The sequence below is a fragment of the Amphiura filiformis genome, chromosome 1 (genome assembly GCF_039555335.1).
Source record: "Amphiura filiformis chromosome 1, Afil_fr2py, whole genome shotgun sequence".
Classification (NCBI taxonomy): domain Eukaryota; kingdom Metazoa; phylum Echinodermata; class Ophiuroidea; order Amphilepidida; family Amphiuridae; genus Amphiura; species Amphiura filiformis.
In genome coordinates, this window is record NC_092628.1 from 5,853,815 (window position 1) to 5,873,213 (window position 19,399).

The 19,399-nt window shown below is 36.2% G+C and overlaps 1 protein-coding gene and 1 non-coding gene across 2 annotated transcripts in view; one reads left to right on the top strand and one right to left on the bottom strand.

Annotated features, from left to right (window-relative positions):
• Positions 1–19,399, bottom strand: part of LOC140154750 (uncharacterized) — a 50,629-nt gene that overhangs the window by 25,897 nt on the left and 5,333 nt on the right. The gene's annotated exons all lie outside the window — the stretch shown is intronic.
• On the top strand, positions 12,371–12,444 carry Trnat-ugu (transfer RNA threonine (anticodon UGU)). The gene has a single exon. It is a non-coding gene; the product is annotated as a tRNA-Thr (tRNA).

The window sequence follows — 19,399 nt, forward strand, 5'->3', positions numbered from 1 at the left end:
GGGAGTTTTATTGCATACAGGCTGTATCAAAAATGATTGGTACCCATCAATTTTTGGTGTTTATTAACAAGCCTGCTTCTTCCATTTTCAGTATTGGATCCTCTTGAAATGCCCAGAATGTGTAGTTAAACCTATAACATTCATCTATCTATAAATTAGGCAAAAAATCTTGTATTTTGATGTGACAGCCTCGTCCATAATCACTGGAAACTGATGAGTACTAACCATTTTGATACACCCTGTACAACATTTATTACATGCAGTTATTGTCTAGATTTGGGAATGAATGGAGGGTTACACCTGAATATTTGAATGGGGGAAAAATATCCCCATTATAATTGCTTAATGGAGTGGTTTTTGAGATATGTGTCATTTTATGAAGATGTTTTAAGAAGATCATAACTCAAGAACAACAAGACCTACAAAAGAGTAATTGTGATATTTGAATTATTCATCAAGTCTGCTTCAAAAAACCACAACAATTTTCATCAGAGGTTATTACTATTCACAGGATACCATATTTTGACCTATTCACAACAGCTAAATACTCTAATTGGCCTTATGAATTAAAATTGCTATTACCCACTGAAGGCTGAAAATGTGTTGTAACATGTTGTTGTTGTCGATATATGAACATGTCACAGTCCCGGGGGGGGGGGGAGGTTCTTCAAAAAATTTTGTACGGGGGGGGGCCACACAGACTTTCGGATGCTGACTTTCTCTATACCTACTTTTTGCTGTTTTTGCTACCCTTCAGTATACCAATTTTCAAGAAAAAGCACCCAAAAAGCACCCAAATTTGCCATAATTGGGCGCTTTAATGGCATTTTTGCCCAAATACGCCCAATTGGGCGCATTGGTATCCACTGAAAACCCACCCATCGATATACCAAAATCGCTGAAAAGATACCCCAAAACCGTGGCACATCCCCGTATACCTTCAACCAGGAAGAACCCCCCCCCCCCGGGGTCACAGTGGTCTGGATAGCAATGTTCAAATTGAAACCCGGTATTTTGACCTACCCTGAACAAACGTTGCTATCAATTTAAGATAAGATAATATTAGGTATATCACCTCAAAAATAAGCGCAGCAGAAAAACGTTATTTAATGTTTTTACATGAATGAGCTTTATTAAAGCATCAAAAATCAAAAAACGGAATTGAAATCGGTCAATGCATTGTGATGTAGTGTCAATTTTAAGATGCTCGTAAATGGAATTAAAACCTGCCACAAATGGCTATAATGACAAAATTGGCACATTTCGAGATTTTGAAGGTTTATTTGGACGCTTGCTTGAACAAGCAGCGTTAATTTAAGTACCACAGGTTAAATGCCTATCTTTCCTAACTTCGTTAAAGAAAACAAAATTTAAAAATCTATCATTGAATAATTATAATAAATTAACCAAATATACTATTTTAGCAAATTCAGCCAATCTGCAGACAAATTAAAGGTGAAAACATGACTAAGTTCAGCTAATTAATATGCAAAATTGATGCCAATAGAAAACCGTACATGATATCAGGGTGCGGTTTTTTTTTCACACATATGTATACAGAGTTATTTTAATTGATAACAAAAAATACACAAAAGTAATTAATTATGCAAATTAGCTAATTACAGGTAATTATGTATTCATGATATTTTTATGTAAATTAGGCATGAGTTATTTTGTGTTTTTTCAATATTTAATGAAAGTCTATTCATTCACCATAAATATGTCAAGTATGAACCTGTTATGATGTTGAATAAAGAAACTGCAGTTAATTACTTAAATATAATACAAAACATACAAAGTTTGACATTTTCACGATGTCTGGAATAGAATTTTCATTTTTTTCTGTAAACATGGTATGTGTCACCATTGCTCAAAGCCAAATCCGAAAAGTAAAAATCATAATTCATTTGCAATGAGACTTTAAATGAACATTTTGTTATCTGGATTAACATGGGTTGACAAATGGTAAACGGAAAAGCCATCCCCACTGTACCGCGTATACAAAAATAGTATGGCCTTGGACACACACAATGGCTTAGAGCTATTGAGGTTGGGAAATTACTCCCTAAAAATATCTTTGATATAATGTTTTGTTTCAACTAGTTTTCTCGAAGTGTTTCATTCGTTTTCGACGGAAATAATTTACATGCTAAGAAAGATTAGTATTTCAGCTAAATGGTGGTAGGTCCCTTTATTTCAACAGACCTATATTTACTGATTTATGAGCGATCTTCAAAAATCCATAAAAACAGGCAGTAGCTCTTAAACAAAACAATTTTTAATTTTGAGGGACCCGATGGTAGCCTCGGAAAGGCTTCACACACCATATATTAAAAATTCAAACAATTTGGATAAATGAAGCATACTGAGGAAATTCATTTATCGACATGGATGTTTTCTAAAATTGGCCAACTTTGAAGCGCGCTCTTTTCAATTCACTGTTATGCTTGCATGCACAGTGTAGCAGAATTATTGTGCAGCCACTGTGACATACCTAATAATATACCTTCAGGCCCCTCCTAGTCGAGCTCCAGAGTTGATTGAAATCATATCACTGTGAAGGGGGAGCATACTTGCTTGCTTGCAACTGTTACCCTTTTAATTATACACTAAGAGCATTTTCTTTATTATGTTGCTGTCACATAGCCTGACATCGTCTACGGCAGGTGAATTTAGTGGTGTGATTACCTGTGATGCCTGTAAAAGTCAGCGTAAACTGTTTCTATATTCCTAAGGCTTTTATTTTTATTGATACCCTTTTTGCACTTCAGATTTAAAAGCCTGACAAAACAGAACATCAATTTGCTATGACATAAAGTGCTTTGAACCAATTAGATACATAATATACAGGCTTGATACATAGACAGTCTACACATTATACCCTTAATCCGTAACAAATTATTTTTGCAGCAACCTTTTTGCTTTTGTGAAATGACAATATGTCTGATATTCAGTGGCAATTAAATTTTGAGAATTTTCTTGGTCCAACATTATATGCTTTACAAAAATGAAATAGATGTTTCTTGGAATTTAATTTGCAAAATCAAAAGGTTTTTGTTAAGCATAAGTTTTGCTGAAGGGGTATATTCAAATTTTTTGTACACTTTCAATTGTAATTTTTTCCTCTGAAGGGGTATATAACACATTGCCCAGGTTTTTTAATATTTATTTTGGAATACTTTTTCAACAATGTAAGTCTCAATATCACTGAATTGTTGACCCAATTTCTTTTTCAACAGGCAGGGCCTTCAAGAATCTCCATTTTTGTATGTTGCAGTCCACCATGAATGCTTTTATAAAATTACCTGTGCCACATCTTAACTTTGTTTCTCTACCCCTTCTTGGATATACAATGTATAGATTAGGAAATTTGGGTATGTGACCTTGACATACGATGCTGGCTAATCTGCCAAAAAATGTGTGAAATTTGTCAAATTGTCTTTTTGGTGAAAGGCGATATTCAAATAATCAATGCTTATATGAAGGCAGCTGTAGACCCCCATTACCAGATGAAAATATCAGGTATTTCTATATCAAATCATAGAATCATAAAATAGCAACAGTAATGTTTTATTGGAAATAATGCAGGCCACACCTTCCTGAAGCTTAAACTGGCCCATAAGGAAAATGACCTGCTACGCTCAATTACAACGCTTTCAGTGAAGACCAGAGTTGAAGCGTGGATGACGTCAACTGTATAGTCCCATAATCTCTGCAGTGGACTTTTGACTCGCAATATCATAAGTGCCCTAAAGTATTCTCTTATTTGAAAGCAAAATGCATCCTCCCTTCAGGGGTGTCCAATAGAAGCTACTTACAAAGAAAATGCCACTATAGGTAAAGGAATAGAAAGAACAAAATATATTTTGCAATATTCCATTATCAGATGAGCAAAATACTTCCATTCATGGTCAATGGTCTTGAGAACACTTGTTGTGGTTCAACTCGAGTTCAGTAGTGACGTAGTTGCATATTTCGCATCACAGTATCGATTTTAGTGAAGCTTATCTCTTACGGGTAGAAGCATATTGTATCAGTGAAATTTGGATGCAATATAGATGCAATATACAGTAAGCCAAATAATTAAGGTACCAGCAGTTATGTTCTGTTCACCCCTGTATATCCTAAACAAAGATGAATATGTTAAAATTCAAACCAGCAGCCAATACCTGTACCCTTTAGCTCTGATATAAGACCCCACTTGTTTAAATTGGAAAAGAATTAAAGAAATGGTGGTCTAAAACCCAAGGAAGTAACGAAATCAAAAGTTGCACTTTCATGTTTTTATAAATGGAAAGCACATCGCTAGTTTTATGTGCAAATCAATGGAAGCACGGCGCAAATTCTCTTGTTCGAGAATACTTTGTGTACAAATCATTAGGGCATTTAATCAGGTAATGGAGCAAAACTGCAACTTTTGAATTTGCATCTTCCTTAGGTTTTAGATCATTGTGGCTTTATTTCTTGACCAATTTTAATGAGTTGGGTCTTAAATCAGAGCTGAAACATTAATTATGACATTTCCGCCTTTGTTTAGGATATACAGGGGTAATAATAACTGGTACCTTAATTGTTTTGCAGACTGTAGTTGCAACCTTCATATATACAAGTAGTCCAATAATAATATCATGTGGTTTAATAGCAGACTTGGCATGCAACACCATTCTATTTTAAAGTTGATTCTTGAGTTTCTCAGTGCCCGCCCAAAATTCAATTTTAGAATCTTTAAAAAAAATAATATTCAAAATGTTATATTTTGTCTTTGTTTTTAATCCAAAATTCATGAAACATGGTCCAAATACTAAGTATCTCTAATTCATGTATATTTCTTGACTCTTTTTATTGAGTTCATCAGGATATAATATTATATATAAAACCCACATTTTGTTGAATAATGAATGATTTAAAGGAAGGTGACCTGATATATTTGGAAAATCAAATTCTTTAAAACTTACGTATAACATAAAATGTCATGCCTTTCAAGCAAAAAAAAAAAAAGAACATGTAAATGTTTTTTTGTAAATGTGACTAATTCCTAATGGAATTACCGACATTTATACAGTGTGATATTGGTAGTCTACAGTGTTTTTATTAATGATAATCATCATGATCATGTAATATATTGATTTCAAATGAAAGGCCCTATTTTTCTCATAAACATATTGAAATTAGAAGTTCCAACTCAGTGTATTTCCCAAGATATCATCAAAAAACTGCCTAATTAGTCTCAACTATGGTATATACCATAGTTAAGACTAATTCGGTAGTTTTTTGATGATTTCTTCGGAAATACACCGATTTGGAACGCCAAATTTCAATATGTTTATGAGAAAAAAAATATGAGCTTTCATCTGATACCAAAATCAGCATTTTGATGAGGTAAAGTGGGTGATGAGATTTTAAATCAGGTTACCCACCTTTAAATAATGCAAATCAGGTTACCCACCTCAGAATTGATATTCATTGGCCTACAATCATTCAGTTCACTTTAAATGTTAACAACACAGGACCATTAAAAGTAAACAGAAATAAAAATAAACTGTAAACGTTTTTACCCCAAGCTCTACTTAATTATTTACTTCATTTTGCAAACAAACTAGTAAAGATTCATCATTAAAAAAGCAATTTATTTTGATGAAATAAAAACAAACTTGTAGATGTTTAGAACAATCTTATTTACAACAATAAAGCACATTAAGTTATCTTTTGATAGTTGTGAATTATTCAGTACATTAAGGTAAATGAAAATATTAACACTATATTATCTTTCTAGAAATTACATTTGTTGATAACTTTATCATTCATGAAGAATAAGGAAAAAGGACTCTTGACTTTTACCCAGGTTTTTGGCGATATTTTGATAAATCATAGATGATAATTAGCTGAAATTACAACCAGAATAAAAAGTGAAACAACTGTTAAACACATTTTTCTCCACTTAAAATGCACAGCAATTTCCAATTATGAGATTCTAGATGCAACAAATATTGCCCAACTTATTACAGTCACATGATATTCAATATACATGTACATCAAACAAATAAAAAACTGTTTGAATTTGAAGATTTTGAAAAGATGCTTTTTTTTTCTTTTTTTTTATCTGTGCTTATATTTCGACTCCTTCCCAACTTTTATACTTTTGCATAATGAAGTTATGGTACTTTCCTACATGCATTTCTGAGAGGGCACAGCTGCCTTTAATGATAGCTAATTACGTAGTTTGATTTCAGAATTGAAAACATCCACTCAGACTTTTTATAGGACAATATTTTTCAAACTTGCTTTCAGTAGACTGCCACTTACATGCATCGGTGAAACTAACAGAACATCCTGTCTTCCCACCAATCTTGCTGCAGGGTTGTAGCCATGAACTATAAAAGCTGAATTGGTCAAGACCGTAAGACGGCAGATTTTGTCTTTACTCACATCACCCTCATTAATGTGTAGTGTTTGTTGATCTAAAAACAGCCAAGGCGAACAGGTTCTCGATTTGTGGGTGTTGCTGCAACGTATTAATGCCCAGGATCAGGAGCTCCAGCTTCAGACCTGTGATTCTATAATGGATTATTTTATTTCATTTGTGATCTCATAATTATTTCCTTTTTTCACAAGTCTTTACATAAAACCCTGCCATGCATTATCACAGCATTTCTAACAAAACCAGTGCATATAGCCCATAGTTTGGACAAATTAAGAAAATTGCTTTATTAGGGGTGAGATAACAGCTGCAATGTGCAGATTGACTTCGTTGATGCTCCACAAACAACGACTACCCTATTTGGCAAGTAGGCTACATGTACATAACAAGGTTCAATGTGTGATTTCACTACTGCATCATGGGATAGCATGGGTGTTCTCCTGTGAATGAGACCCTTAACATGGCAGTCTCATTCACTTTACACTTTAGGCAGCAATAAGATCCAAAGTACATTTTCAACACTTTCTAAATTTGAGATCCCAGATCCCATTAATTCAAAATCTTTCCACATAGTTACATTACTTGTCCCAGTTATTCAACATTGGTAAGAATGCATCTCCTTGATGACCTAAATATAATATTTAACTTCAAAAAGTCATGAATAAATAAATTGGCAAACAACCAAGTAAAAGCAAGCAATTTTGCAACTGCGATATACAAAATTGTAAATGCCTACCCATGAACTAGAAATATGCAGACAAACTTTAAGTTGAGAATTTTCATAAAAAGAGTATCTGTGAATCTTATAAAGACCCTGTTTACACAGAGCCTGAAGTCGACTTAAGTTGAATTTGAACTTGACTTTATTTGTGTGTAAACAGGGTCGTTGTGTTTTGAACTCGACTTCAGAAGTTCTCCCTGGAGCCACTTTTATCAAATTCAAACTTCACTTTGAAGCATGACCAAGTGATGGCGTAAAAGTCGAATTCACAATTTGTTTTGAAGTCGACTACCATGTAAACACCCCATCAGCAAATATTTATGCTAATAGTTGGTCGCAATCTAAATCCGACGTCGCAATTGAAGTCGACTTCTCTCTGTGTAAAAGGGGTCTATGATATAAATCTTATCTCGCAAACATACCATGAGCTAACAATTGCGGCCAAGTACGTGTTAAGTCATTAAGAAAGGCAATTTATCTGGATATGGGTACAGATACAATGGAAAGTGTACCAACATTATCTTCACCTTTAATAAAATGTCAGCAATGATGAGATTAAGGGAGCGTACACTCATATATTTGCTACTAAATTACTTTAAGTGACAGGCAAAAAAACCCTATTCTATGTGCCCGATTGACCCAGATATTGAATATTGGGGATAATATATTGTTTTCGCTAAAAACTATCCAGCATTGTAACTATTAGTTTCACGCCTCACGGCGCCTTATAATCTTTCTAATCTTATAGAACCAATTGCTATCTTCAAATGGATATTTATGATGAGAACTTACCAACATCAACATTTAATTTTGGCAACATTTGGGCAACATATGTACATAGCAACTGTATTAACAAGCACTCCACAATGCAGCTCTACAAAGATCTTCAAGTCCATTTCTAGTTCATCATATTGGTCAACGAACCAGACAACGGCTCAAAATCCCAGACCACTTGTTCCAAATAAGGCAAATATCAAAACAATCCCTGCCCGTACTCTAAAGATTTTCCCTATATTCTACACATAGAGCTAAATTGAAATACAAGGGCATGTTTTCATACCAAATAAGATTGTCAATATGAATAAAAGCTAACTTTGTACAATGCAGACAAACCTTTAGATATGGCTGATGTGCCCTTCAATTTAAAGCCATAGTGCAAGATATACTGTCCCAAAAAAATTTATGATATTCACAGACTTTCAACCACAGACAACTACAGACTATTATCAACAGTCAAAGTCCCTGTGAATGCTGTGAATTCTCGCATATTCATGAAGGCCGATCATTTGATTGTGCCGTGTCTAGCAATCATGCCAGCGTGCCTTCGCGTATACACGCTAGAGCTTTGCATATCTTTGCGTTTATAAGAAAGACCGTAAAAATACGCGGTATAAGTACATAGCAGTTTCACCTGTCGCATTTCATAGCACAATCGGCCCTCATTATCGGGTGATGCTGAGACTTTGACAGTTTTGAGTTTGTAATCTCTTTTGTCCATGCTTTCAACAATGAGAGTTAATGCCTTGCATGCTGGCCATATGGGTCTTCAACATAAAAAGTCCAAGTTTCTAAAATATCAAGGGCTATCTCAAGAACCACTGAACCATAACTAGGCTTGTTTGTACTCATTTTGATGCATTTTTAAATGCTGATTCCAATGAAGTGGAGAGAGTTAACATTATTTGAATTTTGAATTAGAAATAGCCGATAGCAAAAAGCAGGGTTGGGTGTTGGGGTTAAGAATACAAAATTATTCTTGTCCCATGCAGACATAGACAGACACACAACAAATTGTCTTCATCAGTAATTAATGTGAAACACAGATTCTATGAACATCAACAACACATTCCAAGTAAATTTGCACATATCTCCTTACCTAGCGAGGCTTCATTGGCTACCTGTCCACCAATGTGTTAAGTTTAATTTGCCTTTTTATATGTACCAATATTTGAAAGACTCTACCAAAATATCTCTCCTCTGATATTGTTTTATACAACACTCAAAGCATATCTCATCATTATCTACGTTTATCATACTAGGCTCAATATTACCAAAACACATCGATTTTGTGATCTGTCTTATTCAATTAAAAAAAAAATCATTGCAAGCACAATTTGTATGATGTGTTATTGGCTGCTTCAGTTGCTCGACAGTCTCCTATATACGTACATATCAGCCTTTTTGTGTTCGAAATGAAAACATGGGACACTTAGCACGCAACAGCTGAAAATTGATCGTGCGAAAACAGACACTATAATACTAGCCACTTACGAAGCAATTCTCCCCAACCCAAATAAATGCTCTCAAGTGGTCTATTATGTAGAGATTAGGTTGCTCAGAGTACAGACGATAAACAGACCAATAGTCTGGACGTTGCAACCAAAGGACGACACTCCTCTTGCACATGCATGGTCATTCTATGCCATCCAGGGCTATATGTTTCAACCCAGTGGTCCATAACATGTGGCTCATCGGTCAGGTCCAACCTGTTGACCACTTTGATGTCTCAAGAATCCAATCTGGCTACTTGACCAAGCTTTCATGGTGCACTGGGAATTGCCAATAATTATATTGATAGTATGCCTCTTAGCTTTCAATCTAGAATATTTGTCATGCTCTATGCATAGTAGCAACCAGGGCTGGACTTTTACACACACACGCCCACTACACACGCCAACGGCGTGTACTTTTTCCTGTCAGGCGTGTAACATAAAAGTACCGATCACAGTACACACTCTATTTGGCAATTTTAGGCTAAAAGTTCCATTTTTTTGCGCTCTTTGTATGAATTTGTTCTACTTTTGCACTATAGAGCCCCTTTTCAGCCCCAATTTTAGCTTCAATATGGCAAAACTGTTTGTGCGCTTCACACGCATTTGTAACGTAAACTTGGTGGTGGATATGCATATTAGCAAGGATTGTGAATATGGTATGGCCATTGACCAACAATTTCAATGTCACGGAGGTCCCCCTAAACGACTTCGGAATAATTTTAAATTTGGTATCTACCAAAACACGTTTCAAAACGTAAAAAGGGGCCAAGTTTAAAAAATCTTTCCTGTGTGGCTTTTCACCCTTTTTTAAACTTGGTCCCATTCAGTAAAGTGGTACCGTAATAACATGAAGAATGAGTCCTAATTTCTACATGCAACAATTAGGTTTAAGACTGTTCGAAAGCGGTGCAATATGACGTAGGCTATGTATTATCAAAAACATTTGAAGGTTTATGTTTCATTATATTGCGTGTTCATAAAGAGTAGTAGAGTATTATATATACTTAGCAAATGTTACATATTACAGGCCCTACATCTGTACATAAGGCGCAGGATCGCACAAGACGATGAAGAATTTAACAAAGTGAGTATTTGCTACTTTTGCTTAAATCAAAATACATTATAACGTCTTTACGGAAAAACTTCAATCAAGCACGAACATTAATTAATTTACTCTACAAAATGAACACTGACAACTAAGCAAACAAACAAGTAGCCTAAAGATGACTTCGTATGGGTCTTTAGAAACTTTCATAAATGGGACCAAGTTTAAAAAAGGGTGAAAAGCCACACAGGAAAGATTTTTAAACTTGGCCCTTTTTACGTTTTGAAACGTGTTTTGGTAGATATTAATTCTTTTTTTGAGGTAAAAAGATATTGCGCGGTAAGTGGTTCTTTGTAGCCATGCGAGGCGAAGTAGTTGATATCCATATTTCGCGGTTAATGGTTCTTTGTAGCCCTGCGGGGCAAATTAGTTGGATATCCATATTTCGCGATGAGTGGTTTTTTGAAGCTTCGAGGGGCAAACTAGTTGGATATCCATATTTCGCTGTAATACAAAGCTGTCTTTTTATCTAGTGTTTAGACAATGTTTACTCAACCATTGCTATCAATGGATGTTGCCATTTTTGACGATTTCCAACTTTTGAAATGCCCAAAATGAATCAATAAAATCGTGTATAAGATATTTGCGGGGATATTTGGGCGCGATTACAAAAAATTAGAAAATAAATGGGCACTTCTGGGTTGGGTATCTATAGAGGCCCTGCATGAAATTATTGATTGGCTCCAAACAAAGAATTTGAACCGGTGTCCTTCACCGTAGTTATGGCGGAGTACAGTCCATTCAATCAAATGTTGTCATCAACCTATTTGATCGTAGTGCAGGGTTATGTGTGTGAGACGAACTGTCACGGTAGATTGCAATCATGCTTTTGTTGAATGCATTTGAGTAGTCTGCCATATTTACGGGATGATACGTCACATGCAATGCCTCTATAGATTCTATAGAATTTAAGTATGATATATTTTCGATGGTAATATATTTTCACTTTCAAAGTTTGTAGTTTTCATAATTGCAATTTCTGAATATTATATAAAAAGCGGGAATAAGTCTATAAATGTAAGAGTATGGGATCATTTTGAATGTTAATAAATGCGAAACGCCGGCGGTAGACACCTGCAAGATCAGGGATTGCCGCGATTCTTGCAGTAGCTTTTATGAATAGAATACAATAGTGGATACAATAGCGGATACAATAGCGGAACAATAGAGCTCTCTTACGGGTAAATAAACCTCGTCGCGTTTTGCTAATTTCACTTCTTCTTTTTCATGAACTAACCGTTATTTCATTAAGTAACCGTTATTTTTTAAAACTTGGCAAAACCTCGACACGAGGTTTTTAATGAGTAATGTATTTACAATGGCATGTTTTGAGACTAGGGACAAGAAATTTGTGTGACATGAGATGCTCCCTATTCCACGTATGTAAATCATTTACGCCGGAACACTTCGCGCGCTCGCAACTACCATTTGCACGATGTGTGATTTTACAGTAGCTGTAAACCAGTTTTAGCCTGTTCAATTTTTGAAGCTTGGGCGAAATATAAGTTGTGATTACAATTAGTTTTTGATGAATTAAACATGACAGATAGGAATTCAGTTAGTAACTTTGCATCAGTCATATGCCAGGCATTATGAAAAATCTAAACATTTTGCTTTGGACCTCAGAATATCCCTCGGTTCCAAAGGCAAAATGTTTAAATTTTTCACAATGCCCTCCAAATAACTGATGCACAGTTATTAACCTATACACAGCAGCTGTCTTAAGTAAACTTCAATTTGAAAAGTCTATTGCCTTGGGCATTCTGGACAAGAGAAGGCACTATAACATTAACACAGAATCATCAAAATGAGAGGGAAACATTATTATTAATTTTTTTTAAATTCTCCAGCGTGCATCTTTAGCTCAGTTGGTTAGAGCGTCGTACTTGTATTACGAAGGTCGCCGGTTCGAATCCGGCCAGATTCACTTTTCTTCAACGTTTACGTGCCCTGGCTACTCTGGGGAAAGATTCCAATTTGTTCATCCTATTAACCTGGAGAACTAAGTTTATTAATTTTCATACTTATGTAATTTATTATAAATATGCAGTTCTGGTGCCTTCCGCTAGGAACGCGACGAACATCATTCCAAAAGGACAGTGAGCAGTGGTATGGGTTGCAAGTCTGATGAAGATGATAGATTATCATAGAAACGTCACTGAATACGTGAGTAAATATACCATATTTTACTACTGGATTTGATATGATGAACTTTCAAAACCATTTTAAATACAATCCAGATGAACTTGTTCAAAGATTTGAGAAGTAATTATGGACAGGAAGCGGTCAAAGACCTCCGTTCGCTTGAGAACATTGAACGTAAAATACCAAGGTTCAGATGTCACAGAGTGTTTACTCTCCGTGCTAAAGACAGTGGATTGATACCACCCAATCTACGCACCAAAAATGCTCAGTTTATAATACATAAAGCCAATAAAGCTCTTGTTAGGGACAGGATTCGTATCATAACCAACAAAATCAAGACTTTTGAGAGTGAAAAAACGACAGCGAAAGAACAATTAAATTCCCGCGATATATCACATGACCTTCAAGACAAAATCTCGCGTCATGTCGAGTTTTCTCACGAGAGCAAATTCCTACATGTCCGGGAACGTCAAACCCGAAAGTTACAATGGCTATCGGAAAAACAATCAACTTCATCAACTTGGAGAAAGGACAAGATTACAGTGGAACCTGATCTCAGCGGTACTCAACTAAAAAGATGGGTGAAAAACTTGTCCAAATATAAACTGTCTGAGCCACAAACAAAAGTTTTAGCCCGCGGTTTAGGTTTTGCTGTAAGCCCTGATTACATCAACCATCCGTCCATTATCGACGATCATATAGTCGCCGTTGAAAAAGCTTGTTGAAAACTGCCCAAATCGGAAGCAGAGCAACTCCGCGCGGAGATCGTCGCGTTGGGACATTTAAATCTTGCAAATCCCTCCCTCAGCATCAGCAAGGATGAAAGACAAGCCATTAAACAGCTTCAGGAGGAAGATTCTGTCCTTGTTCTCGGTGCCGACAAAGGCAGAGCTACTGTCATCATGGATAAACCTGAACATTGAACTGAGCTAAAGATGCACGCTGGAGAAATATGAACAGGAACAAGAAGGGAAAATACCCTTTCTTGACACTCTCATAATAAAGAAACCCGACGGCTCGGTCAAACTCTGCATTTACAGAAAAAGTACCCAGACTGACCAGTATCTGCAGTTCTCTTCCCTTCCCATCACCCGCTCCGCCAGAAACTTGGTGTCATCAGGACCTTATTAGATAGAAGTGATTCCATTGTGACAGAGGAGGATGACAAAGAGCAAGAAGAGCAACATATCCACAAAGTCTTGTCAATATGTGGCTACCCCGACTGGGCTGTGAAAAGAGTCAAACATGACAAAAACAATCCAAAACCTAAGAAAACCACCAAGAGTAAAACCAACGAAGCTAACACGTCCAAAGGCCTTGTTGTGGTTCCTTATGTTGCGGGACTTACAGAACGCGTTTCGCGTGTTTTTCGGAAACACGGGTTCTCAACAGCCAGCAAACCACATAGAACCTTACGTAATATGTTAGTCCACCCAAAGGACAAGTTAGATTCCCTTCAAAAAACAGAGGCAGTTTATGAAATCCCTTGCGCGGATTGCCAAAAACATATATTGGTGAAACCGGTCACTCTTTTGGTGTAAGACTCCAGGAACATCAAAAGGAGGTGCAAACGTTTGAACTTAAGCAATACACAAGAACAACTCACAAATCACGGATCAACACAAATCTGCTATCACGGATCATGTTGTGGGTAAAAACTACAACATTGACTGGGATCAGGCTAAAGTTATAGACAGAGAGTCGGACAAAACTACCAGATGGCTTAAGGAAGCTATCTGGATTCGGAGGAGAGGAGACAATATTCTCAATAAAGACGATGGGGCATACAAGTTACATAACATCTTTGACCAACTCATCGCCACGCCCCCTATGACGTTCGCCAAAAGGACAGTGAGCAGTGGTATGGGTTGCCAGTCTGATGAAGATGATAGATCATCATAGAAACGTCACTTAATACGTTTCAAAACCATTTTACTACAATCCAGATGAACTTGTTCAAAGAACTGGGAATAATGTTGATTTAGCGGTTGTCCAGTATGGAAGACATAACACTTGACAAGAGCACTACAGATAAATAGAGAATGAGGTGCTGATTTAATTCATTCCCCTCTTCCTGTGCAACATTAACACAGGTCTGTGACTCCTATGAAGTTCAAATTGAGGGCTTAAAGTCAGAACCATCTATGTCCAAAATTACATGTCACTCATTTCGGCAACACATGAACGGTTAATTATGCCCTCCATAATAAATGTGACTTTGGGGTATATGCATGGTCATTTGCAGCTACTAGCGTCCTTTATACGTTGCACGACCGTGCATATACCCCAAAGTCATTTGCATTTATGGAGAGCAGACGTAACCGTCCATTTGTTGCCGAAATGAGTGACATGTAATTTTGGTCATAGATGGTTAAGCCCTCGAAATTTATATAGTAACCGCTGTATAAGTGAGATTAAGTATACATTTTCGATTAATTTTCCGAATTTGCCACTACTTAACTGTTTTACTTTTTATAATTTGTGATTATATGCTTCCTAGTGCTCATTTTTAAATTGCAAGTTTTTGACAAAGGCATAAAGTAATAAAAGTCATATAACTAATGCAAGCAGCAGGACAGTACACAGATGTATGAGCCATGCAAACTGTGCTGAGAATATATATCTATATCAGCTACCCCAATACCAACACAAATATCCCATCCATTGTCATCGTTAAATGCAAGACTCGAAGGATATTGGCAAACTCTTGAATAAACACAAGTACTAAGTGACTTTATTTTCAAGGCGTCCTATTTGACCCATTTCACATCGTTTATTACAGAAAAACAATGCTCTTTTCTGTACCATATTCGTACACCGTTAGTTAAAACATGAGCATTTTTAATCAAATATAATGTAAGTGTGTCAAAAGAAGCTATATCTTACGCTACTGGTATTATTGACTTGCTATTAAAGGCGCGATTACAAAAAGCGGTGTGCAAGAAGATAAAACCGAACCTGGTCCACACTAAGAAGTGCCTCATTCGATAAAACTAGTTACTCTTCAGTTGTTAATGATATTGAATTTAAACAATGTAACTGTTCATTTTTTTTGCCAATGGTATTTCCACTTATAGGTTACCAAAGTGGTCTTTCCACTTGCAAGATTTAAATGTTGCTGAATTTTCAGTGAAGTAGTTGTAGTCCTTGCCCCTATAATATACATATATCTTATTTGTCACCAATGCGCTATAATTTTTAGAAAAATGCAAAATAAGCACAAAATTGGGCAGGTGTGTAGTACCCCCTTAAGTAAATGTCCAAGGAATAATTTGCTATATGGCCACACACTAATAGTCGGATATAACTTACTTATGAGTGTGAAATATGACTAATATGTTTTGCTCTAATATTGACATAATTATGAGGTATATTGAATAAGAATATAACGGGTAACCAGTGGGCACCCTTGAGCATTCCGAGGAATTCAGGGTCAAAGTTTACGTAGGGGTCAAAACCCAAAAATTGTTCCGATGGTTCTAATGGTTCTAAATAGAGATCCTAAGGCTTGATATAAGGGACAGATATGCCGGACAGATGAAGTAGACAGACAGATATTTTTAAATGCCAAATCTGGGTATATTTAATTTACTCAGAAATTTTATTTCATTTTATATCACAATTTCATACAACTCTACAAACATTCTAGAGGCAATTTGTAATAAATATTATATACAAATAATGGTAGCAGCTTCTTCTGCTGCTTGCTTTACCTTATTAGTGTTGAATATTTTCTACTTTGCCTAATGGCTATACATAGACCATCACATACGCGTCATGGTAACATTTTGCGAACAAATGTTCTTGATATTAAATTATTATTTTAAACACAATCAATAATGCTGTAAATGTTCCTAATAAAGTATTGCTTACCTTTAGATTTTGGTAGCTGCAAACGTCTTGATATCATTAAGTAAAACATATTATGAATATTCATCATTGCTCTGGAGATGTTCTTTACATCTCAGAAGCTTTCAAAATTAATAAGAATTTTACTCTCAGAGGAGGCAAAACATTCACCAATGACGCCATGTATTTCAATAAATATTGACAATGTCTAGGTCGGACAAAAATATCATGAATATTTATCAATGCTCTGTACGGGACACAATAATGCGGATAACTATGCGATTACGTTCATGAGGTTGATTGTTTTGTACCCTTAGGGGAGATATAAATCGAGGCCATATAGACAGCTAGTGGTATTGACTGCTAAAATTCGGATCAATCCATATTTGGGCACACAATTATACATCAAGAGTGTATTGAGGTTATTTTATCTTTGGGGAAACATTGGCAAGACCAATGGGCCTACCCAGATAGCAAGACAACGTTGGCCCAACGTTGGCAATGGTCGGCATGGTCGCGGTCGGTAAGCCGACGCCAAGCCAACGTTGGACCAACATTGACATGCCAACCTTTAGTCATGGTTGGTATGAGAACGTCAGGCCAACGTTGGGTCAACGTTGTTATGCCAACCTTATATTATGGTCGATATGCCAACGTCAAGCCAACGTAGCCAGCCAACCTTAAAATGACGGTCAGCATGCCAATGTTGGGCCAACGTTGTTGTGCCAACCTTAAATGATGATCGGTATGCCAACGTCGAGCCAACGTAGCCAGCCAACCTTAAAATGACGGTCGGTATGCCAACGTTGGGCCAACGGTGTTGTGCCAACCTTAAATGATGGTCGATATGCCAACGTCGAGCCAACATAGCAAGCCAACCTTTAAATGACGGTCGGTAAGCCGAGGATGGGCCAACGTTGTTGTGCCAACCTTAAAATGATAGTCGGTATGCCAACGTTGCACCAACGTAGCCAGCCAGTCGTAAAATGACGCGTTGTTACGTGGAGGTTGGGCCAACGTCGTCGCAAAAACGGTTGGAATCCCAACATTGGACCAACGATGGTATAAACGGTTGTTCAAGTCATGGAAATTGTCATGTTTATAATTATTTTCTTTTTACTACTAAGGCGTAAGAGTGACATTAAATAAAGACTATAAAAGCCCCACTAGATAAACTTATAATAATATTAAATATTATCAAATAATAGTAATAATAATAATAATAACAATAATAATAATTAATAATAATAATAATAATAATAATAATAATAATAATAATAATAATAATAATAATAATAATAATAATAATAGGCCTAATGAATAATAATGATGATAATGATAATAATAATGGTGATGATAATAATGATAATGCTTATAGCCTACTAGGTACCCCCGGTATGTAATTATATTTAACAATATTGCTTTGGAATTAAATCAACAATAAGAATTTTATTTTTATATTACTTTTTTTTTTAAATCAACATTTATAGAAAATGTTATCAATATTCACAGTAAATTTGATCAATATCCCTAAAAATATGCACTTTGGCAGGTTTAGTCATGAAAATATAGCTTATATTTACTTAAAACACTTGTTCAACTATGTAATCCCAGTTAGCTCAATTGGTAGAGCATCAGACTGTTAAACAGAAGGTCCCTGGTTCGAATCCCGGTAGGTACTAAGGTAAGTGACTTGTGTAAGTTAAGGTAGTTAATTTGTCTTCGTTGTAAAATAGAGAGCCAGGTAATTTAAGACTTAAAGTAAGCACAGTATACACAAGTAACTAATTGTTTTCATTTTTTTTTCTCATTGGGCTTGTTTGCCAATGGTTGGCTCAACGTTGGCTATTGGTTGGATCAACGTTGGTCAAATAACGTTGGCCCAACATCAAAGATCCAACGTCGCAAATTACATTTGCATTGCGGTTGGGTCAAAGTTGGCTCGACATTGGCCCAACGTTGGCCCAACGTGGTGGTGGTTGGGTGCCTGGCCAAAATCACGTTGGGCCAACGTCGAAAAGCAACGTTGACCCAACGTGGTAAGGTCAGTTTGCTCACGTTGGCCCAACGTTGGGCCAACGTAGTGTTGCTATCTGGGTAGGAATTCAAATTTAGCTATTGTCTTTATAATGAAAGGTTTAAAACTTTTAACTCATCATTTCTCAATGGCAAGTTTTGGAGTTATTAAAATGTTTAAAGTGGTGACTGAGGCTGTCAATCGGGTCATACAGTTTTAAGATTCAAACAGCGCAGTAAATTACAAGACAGATCCCCGACTGTTTCCATGTGCTTGCCATCCACCCATTTCCAGTGATTGGAGATAAAAAGCTCTGTCACATTTGAAAACAATGTTAATGTATTTTAATTAATACAATAAAAACTTAAGCAACAAATCTAGCCTGTTCTTTTCAAGTGGATCAATGATTTTATTTGGAAATGCCACTGGGAGAGTACTGGACATCAAAAACGTACCAATCATTCTGACACCGATGGCGAAAGCTGAACACTTCATTTCTATTTGTTAGAATCCACACTTCAGGTCATCACCTTTGGAGCCAGTGATCATGGTGATACTCAATATCAAGGTAATTTGAGTATTAGGGCCTGCATGGTTAAGGAAGTCCGGAAGTCCAATCCACAAACCATAAATATTGGTCAGTGGTGCAGTAGGGATATAATTTACCTAATAGGTGTCATTGACTCTGAAGAGTGCTAGAGTTTTACTATTTCGGTGGGAAGGTATGGCATATTGGGTAAGTGTCCCTCAAATACATTGCAAACTTGCGGAAATCGAAAGCGGAATTGTGACATGATTTTCATTTGAACAACTATTTTAGTGTCATCCCTAAATTACAGCAAGGTTTAGGTTATAGGTAGAATATGTGAAG